Genomic DNA, 8471 nt, shown 5'->3' on the forward strand with positions numbered 1-8471 from the left:
TCTCTTGCTCTCTCCAGCACTTCTTCCAGCTGTCTTGCTCTCTCCAGCACTGCCTCCAGCTCTCTCTTGCTCTCTCCAGCACTTCTTCCAGCTCTCTTGCTCTCTCCAGCACTTCCTCCAGCTCTCTTGCTCTCTCCAGCACTTCCTCCTGCTCTCTTGCTCTCTCCAGCACTTCTTCCAGCTGTCTTGCTCTCTCCAGCACTGCCTCCAGCTCTCTCTTGCTCTCTCCAGCACTTCTTCCAGCTCTCTTGCTCTCTCCAGCACTTCCTCCTGCTCTCTTGCTCTCTCCAGCACTTCTTCCAGCTCTCTTGCTCTCTCCAGTACTTCCTCCTGCTCTCTTGCTCTCTCCAGCACTTCCTCCAGCTCTCTTGCTCTCTCCAGTACTTCCTCCTGCTCTCTTGCTCTCTCCAGCACTTCTTCCAGCTCTCTTGCTCTCTCCAGTACTTCCTCCTGCTCTCTTGCTCTCTCCAGCACTTCTTCCAGCTCTCTTGCTCTCTCCAGCACTGCCTCCAGCTCTCTCTTGCTCTCTACAGCACTTCTTCCAGCTCTCCTGCTCTCTCCAGCACTGCCTCCAGCTCTCTCTTGCTCTCTCCAGCACTTCCTCCTGCTCTCTCCAGCACTTCTTCCAGCTCTCTTGCTCTCTCCAGCACTTCCTCCTGCTCTCTTGCTCTCTCCAGCACTTCCTCCTGCTCTCTTGCTCTCTCCAGCACTTCTTCCAGCTCTCTTGCTCTCTCCAGCACTTCCTCCTGCTCTCTTGCTCTCTCCAGCACTTCTTCCAGCTCTCTTGCTCTCTCCAGCACTTCATCCTGCTCTCTTGCTCTCTCCAGCACTTCCTCCTGCTCTCTTGCTCTCTCCAGCACTTCCTCCAGCTCTCTTGCTCTCTCCAGTACTTCCTCCTGCTCTCTTGCTCTCTCCAGCACTTCTTCCAGCTCTCTTGCTCTCTCCAGTACTTCCTCCTGCTCTCTTGCTCTCTCCAGCACTTCTTCCAGCTCTCTTGCTCTCTCCAGCACTGCCTCCAGCTCTCTCTTGCTCTCTACAGCACTTCTTCCAGCTCTCCTGCTCTCTCCAGCACTGCCTCCAGCTCTCTCTTGCTCTCTCCAGCACTTCCTCCTGCTCTCTCCAGCACTTCTTCCAGCTCTCTTGCTCTCTCCAGCACTTCATCCTGCTCTCTTGCTCTCTCCAGCACTTCCTCCTGCTCTTTTGCTCTCTCCAGCACTTCTTCCAGCTCTCTTGCTCTCTCCAGCACTTCCTCCTGCTCTCTTGCTCTCTCCAGCACTTCCTCCAGCTCTCTTGCTCTCTCCAGCACTTCATCCTGCTCTCTTGCTCTCTCCAGCACTTCCTCCTGCTCTCTTGCTCTCTCCAGCACTTCTTCCAGCTCTCTTGCTCTCTCCAGCACTGCCTTTCCCCCCACACGGCCATGCCCTCCAGCACTCGTTCCCTGCCATTCCTTCCACGCCAGCCGCGGCCCTGCACGGGGTGGACACTCACCTAGGGTAACACAAGCAGAGGCTGCAGCCTCCCCTCGTCCCTCTCACACGAGTCAGCAAACAGCAGCAGCAGCTCCGCGGTCCTCGCTCGGACGCAATGTGATGACGAGGCGCAGGGCAGGAAGCGGCATTTCCCACCCACTTTACTCGCACTGGAATCTCCTTCTTTTTTCATTACTGGCGCCATCTGCTGGTGAAATGGTGAATAGAACACAGAATTGTTTTCTGTTATGTTGGCGTCATCTGCTGTCATCATAGTGAAAAGCATGTAATGGTGAGCCGCATTGTTTGCGTTCCACGGTAGCGCCACCTGCTGGTGTGACGGTGAATAACCACCAGAGCCAGGAAGTGCTGCAGCAGCCCGTGAGTATGAGCTCCGTGCTCACTATAATGTCAGACTTATGGCCTCTGTTCCATCTGATACAGATTTATAGGGGGTTGCTTTGTTTCAGTACAGGTACCTATTCCTAAAAAATGGATTTTGGACGCCCTGCAGGGTTCTTCTTGCTCCAGGCCCCCTACAGTCCCACCTAGCTAGTGATTCTTCTTCTTTTCCTCATTCCTTTTATTATGTCCTCCATATAACAAGCAAAACAGGTCAGGGGTGAACATTGTCAGTGGTCGTCCGTACGATCCCTACCTGGGGGGCGAGGTGAGGGACGGCGTCGTATAACGATGATCTTTAGGCGTCGTGCTGGGTACTGACGTCTTATGTACATGTCGTTACATCTAATAATCCTTTATTACCTCACTAGTGATTTAATTACTGTAACTCTTGTGCCTATAAACAAGTAGAACAGCAGTGTAAAGCATGGGGGACAGACAGCACGACAGCTTGTACCTCTGCTGCGCTGACCGTCTGTCCTAAAGGAGCAGAAGTTAATAGGATCCTACGGCAATCAGCTATAACGTATGGAGCAACCCGGAAGAAACTCGTTAAAGGGGTCACCCGACACAAAAAACGGCAGTGAATGATATCAAATAATTAAAAAAAAAAAGCTATCCTCACCCATAATAACTATGGTGGTTCCAGCACTGATCGTTCTGGAGGTCTATGCTGGAACAGAATGCAATGACTTCCCATTATTCGGTCCGGTGACGTAAACAGGACTTCTCTAAAACGATTATTAGGGGTAAATGTGACTGTTTTCTATGGAGTCTGACAGAGGATGATGTTTGGGGTCGGTACCACCACCAGGCCATCTGCGAGAAACTGTTCGAAATAAATAATGCCGGTCCATATCGGTTATAAGGGTAAATGGACGCCATGTAGAGGGGTGATCCTGCATTAACGCAGTGCTGTGACATTTTCTGAAAGTGGCACTCCAAGCTAGAAGTACATGGCTCCGTCATGGGCCACTTATGGGCACTGGTATTCTGCCAGCACTACTAGAGCTGGTGTTGCTGTCTGAGAAATGTAAGGGACATTTCCTCACGTAAAATCCTGTGCAGCACTTCTCCTCCGTCCTCTTGTAAAGTAAAAGTGAGACGCCGTCAGTGTGTATTGAGGCCATTAGGAGTCTTCAGTGTCCCCGGCCCTGAGTGAGGGGCTGCGGCGAGATAATAATCCGTCCCCCCCAGCTAGTGTCATTGTGAAATATTACCGGTCCTCAGCTTTTGTCCCGATCAGGACTCATCGATTGACCCCTGAGCTTGAGGGCCACAAGGGCCACCCAAAATCCAGCTTTTCTGGAAGGTTTGTTTTTTGTGCATGATGACCCTTACATCAAATTGTGGGGGTCCCAATTAGAACCTCCCATCTGTGAGAGAGAATTCACACAAGGAGGGTTCCCAGGAGATGAGGCCACCGAGGTGAATCAGACATAAATCCTCCCTTTGGCTGTGTTTTTGCGTGTTTGCCATGTTTTTCCTTGTCTTGCCTGCTGTAGGTTGGCCCCTCTGTTCTTTATCATTTTTTTGCAGTGAAAAAAATGCAGCGTTTTACAGCAGCAGCAAAGTGAGTGGCTTTCCTCACACGCTGCTGAGTGCAGATGTCGCCCTTCAAAGTGTGAAACATTTTACAGGAAATATCTAAACTTATTTCTCTTTAATGATCTTTGTGCCAATCATAGTGATCACAACCGCAACACCGTGCACAGTCATCTCCGCCACACCGTGCACCGTCCCCTCCACCACACTGTGCACAATCACCTCCGCCACACCGTGCACAGTCACCTCCGCCACACCGTGCAGTCACCTCCGCCACACCGTGCACAGTCATCTCCGCCACACCGTGCACCGTCCCCTCCACCACACTGTGCACAATCACCTCCGCCACACCGTGCACAGTCATCTCCGCCACACCGTGCACCGTCCCCTCCACCACACTGTGCACAATCACCTCCGCCACACCGTGCACAGTCACCTCCGCCACACCGTGCAGTCACCTCCGCCACACCGTGCACAGTCATCTCCGCCACACCGTGCACCGTCCCCTCCACCACACTGTGCACAGTCACCTCCGCCACACTGTGCACAGTCACCTCCGCCACACTGTGCACAGTCACCTTCTTATGTGCCCTTACTGTGGGAGCTGAACTCCGTTCAACCTCTGCCATGTTCACCTGTAGGAATGTGATCGGCCGGGGAGCGAATGTCACTTGTAGCTGCTGACAGCAGCACTGGAGGCGACGGGGAAATGAAGTGTTTGTTTCTGTTCATGGAGAGGGGACATCAGTAACTCACCACCTCCTGTAGTTTAGATAGGGCCGCGGTGACCTACACCTGAACTGGCCACCGGCAGCGGACAGTGGGGCAGGCTGTAACTTCTGGCCATGGACAGTGGGACGGTGACTCAGGACCAGGCTTCTTTGGGACAGTGACAGAGCCGGACTGGGACTAAAATTCAGCCCTGGCATTGAAGTTACACAGGCCCACTTGTCACATGGTGACTGTATAATATCTTTGTACACTTGTAGACAGGGCCGGTTTTAAGCAAAGTGGGGCCCTAGGCAAAGTTTATAATGGGGCCTAAATGCTAACATATTGCACATCACACAAATGCATTTCGGTTGTATTTACAAGCGCTGATCTCAGGCCACTAAATGAGTTTGATCGACAAAACTGAAGTTGTTCAACGTTTGTGTCCCGACCTCTTTCCACCAGCTGAGGAATAATGATGGAACAGAATGATCACTAACAGATCCCCATACAGCATCATGTTATCAGCAGCACATCTACAGTTTACACCGGCGATGTGCTGCTGAGAACAATGAAAAGCAAAAACAATCTTAATATGCGGCATTTTACTTGTTTAGTAAAATACACCCCATAGTCCTCCATGTATTATAATGTGCACCGCAGTCCTCTATATAGTATAATACACTCCCTATAGTCCTCCATATATCAAAATACACTGCTCAGTCCTCCATATAGCATAATACACTCCTCATAGTCCTCAATATATATGTGCACCATAGTCCTCCATATAGCATGATACACTCCTCATAGTGCTCCGTATAGTATAATGCACCGCCATAGTCATCCATGTAGTACAATTCACTTCCCATAGTATAATGCACCCCATAGTTCTTCATATAGTATAACGTATTCCCCATAGTCCTCAATACAGTATAATGCAGCCCACATATAGTATAATGCAGCCACCACCCTACAGAATATAATGCAGCCACCCCAGAGTATAATGCAACCACCCCAGAGTATAATGCAGCCACTCCATAGAATATAATACAGCCCACCTCCCCATAATATATAATGTAGCCCCCATAGAATATATTGCAGCCCCCCATAGTATAACACAGCCTCCCCCATAGAATATAATATGCCCTCACAATAGCATATAACAGCCACATAGCATATAACATGGCCTCCCCCATAGAATATGATATACCCCCCATAGTATATAGCACAACCCACATAGCAGATACCACAGCCCATGTAGCAGTATACAGTACAGCCCACATAGTAGTATACAGCAGAGCCCACATAGTAGTATACAGCAGAGCCCACATAGTAGTGTATAGCACAGCCCACATAGTATACAGCAGAACCCACATAGTAGTGTATAGCACTGCCTACATAGTAGTATATAGCACAGCCCACGTAGTAGTATACAGCACTGCCCACATAGTAGTATACAGCACTGCCCACATAGTAGTGTATAGCACAGCCCACATAGTAGCATACAGCACAGCCCACATAGTAGTATACAGCAGAGCCCACATAGTAGTTTATAGCACTACCCACATAGTAGTATATAGCACAGCCCACGTAGTAGTATACAGCACTGCCCACATAGTAGTGTATAGCACAGCCCACACAGTAGTATATAGCACAGCCCACATAGTAGTATATAGCACAGCCCACATAATAGTATACAGCACTGCTCACATAGTAGTACACAGCACAGCCCACACAGTAGTATACAGCACAGCCCACACAGTAGTATACAGCACTTCCCACATAGTAGTGTATAGCACAGCCCACGTAGTATACAGCACAGCCCACACAGTAGTATATAGCACAGTCCACATAGTAGTATACAGCAGAGCCCACATCTCTCCTCTCCCCTAAAATGGCCCCACAGTCCAGTAAAAAAAAAAACACACTTCACCTCCCCTCGTGCCCGCGTTGCTCCCTGCTCCTGTCTGGGCGGCTGCCGCTGCTCTGCCTGGGACACAGGGAGTGCGCGAACGTCATTGCGCACCCGCAGTGTCAGAGGCAGAGCGGGGAATGATGGGAGAGGGAGCGTCAGGTGATACTCTCTCCTCAATCATTGCATTCAACTGTATAGTTGAATGCGGCAGGGGCGGCGCTTGGGGGGTAAGGGTGAGTCGGCGTGCAGCGAACCACTACTGGCACCGACCCTTCAGGCACTTGCCCGATCTTCCCGATGGCCAGTCCGGCCCTGGACAGTATACAATATAAAGTGACTAGCACACTCCAGGGTGTTGTGATGCAAAAAAGTGGGGATTTATTACATACAGTAAATCACAAACGTTTCGGTCGATACTGGACCTTCATCAGTGTGCTAGGTATAATTGTATACTTGTATGGCCCCAAAAACAATAGACTACTCGGATTTGCATCAATCAGACATGCTGGAAAAAAAGCAACAAGCCGGGAAGAAACAGAACCAGGCTGGTCAACTGACGGTGAGTCAGAATAATGGGTGGCGCTGAGGCTCAAAAGAGCTGTCAGTACGCCAGGACACTAGGGATAAATGCGGTATCCACCGCATTTATACGTTCAGGTTTGGGCACCTATGACTGTGCACCTCCCCTATTTAGGCTGTGCTTAGCATCTTCTATATCACGGCCCTGGACAGTGACCCCAGGCTTATTTGTCTTTTTGGCATTTCGCATCAATAACTTTTTGATCTTTGCGCCGATGCTCACATGTGGTACCCGAGTAATGATGAGAATTTATTTCGGCGACCCATTGACTTGCGGTGCCGACCCAACGCTTGGACCAACATCAGACATGTCTCCACAATTTTGCACAGACCGCTCAGTCCCCAAAAATCACCGATGTGTGAACGGCCGACACCTGCAGAGGGGGGCGGGCGGCCGACACCTGCAGAGGGGGGCGGGCGGCCGACACCTGCAGAGGGGGGCGGGCGGCCGACACCTGCAGAGGGGGGCGGGCGGCCGACACCTGCAGAGGGGGGCGGGCGGCCGACACCTGCAGAGGGGGGCGGGCGGACGACACCTGCAGAGGGGGGCGGGCGGACGACACCTGCAGAGACGGGCGAGCGGACGACACCTGCAGAGACGGGCGAGCGGACGACACCTGCAGAGGGGGGCGGGCGGACGACACCTGCAGAGACGGGCGAGCGGACGACACCTGCAGAGACGGGCGAGCGGACGACACCTGCAGAGACGGGCGAGCGGACGACACTTGCAGAGACGGGCGAGCGGACGGCACCTGCAGAGACGGGCGAGCGGACGACACCTGCAGAGACGGGCGAGCGGACGACACTTGCAGAGACGGGCGAGCGGACGGCACCTGCAGAGACGGGCGAGCGGACGGCACCTGCAGAGACGGGCGAGCGGACGGCACCTGCAGAGACGGGCGAGCGGACGACACCTGCAGAGACGGGCGAGCGGACGACACCTGCAATGTGACCAGTGTGTAGTCAGACAGGACGTGGCTTAATCTTGGCTGATCCAGGAGTCCGCTACAAGAAAAACTAATCTTGTGTGCACATTCATTTTCAGCAATGAATTGCACAATTGGTGCAGATTTTAAAGTCTACAGCGCGTCAGTTCTGTCTCTGAAATGTAGTATAAATGTGCAATTAACTTCCATGGGGAAAAAGAAAGGAAAAATGGTTTACTTGCAAATGCTACATACAGTTGTGGCCAAAAGTATTGACACCCCTGCAATTCTGTCAGATAATAATCAGTTTCTTCCTGAAAATGATTGCAAAAACAAATTATTTAGTATTATCTTCATTTAATTTGTCTTAAATGAAAAAACACAAAAAGAATTGTCCTAAAGCCAAATTGGATATAATTCCACACCAAACATAAAAAAGGGGTGGACAAAAGTATTGGCACTGTTCGAAAAATCATGTGATGCTTCTGTAATTTGTGTAATTAACAGCACCTGTAACTTACCTGTGGCACCTAACAGGTGTTGGCAATAACTAAATCACACTTGCAGCCAGATGACATGGATTAAAGTTGACCCAACCTCTGTCCTGTGTCCTTGTGTGTACCACATTGAGCATGGAGAAAAGAAAGAAGACCAAAGAACTGTCTGAGGACTTGAGAAACCAAATTGTGAGGAAGCATCAGCAATCTCAAGGCTACAAGTCCATCTCCAAAGACCTGAAGGTTCCTGTGTCTACCGTGCACAGAGTCATCAAGAAGTTTAAAGAACATGGCACTGTGGCTAACCTCCCTAGATGTGGACGGAAAAGAAAAATTGTCAAGAGATTTCAACGCAAGATTGTGCGGATGTTGGATAAAGAACCTCGACTAACATCCAAACAAGTTCAAGCTGCCCTGCAGTCCGAGG

General features: G+C 50.7%; 1 protein-coding gene across 1 annotated transcript in view; it reads right to left on the reverse strand.

The window, feature by feature from the left end:
* The window catches only part of TTC3 (tetratricopeptide repeat domain 3), a 200066-nt gene extending 198475 nt beyond the window's left edge, over nucleotides 1-1591 (reverse strand). Inside the window, exon 1 of the mRNA XM_069760756.1 lies at nucleotides 1489-1591. The gene's annotated coding sequence lies outside the window, so the exon portion shown is untranslated. The remainder of the gene's footprint in view (nucleotides 1-1488) is intronic.
* Nucleotides 1592-8471: the final 6880 nt, after the last annotated feature.

This window comes from Ranitomeya imitator, chromosome 3 (genome assembly GCF_032444005.1).
Source record: "Ranitomeya imitator isolate aRanImi1 chromosome 3, aRanImi1.pri, whole genome shotgun sequence".
NCBI classification, from domain to species: domain Eukaryota; kingdom Metazoa; phylum Chordata; class Amphibia; order Anura; family Dendrobatidae; genus Ranitomeya; species Ranitomeya imitator.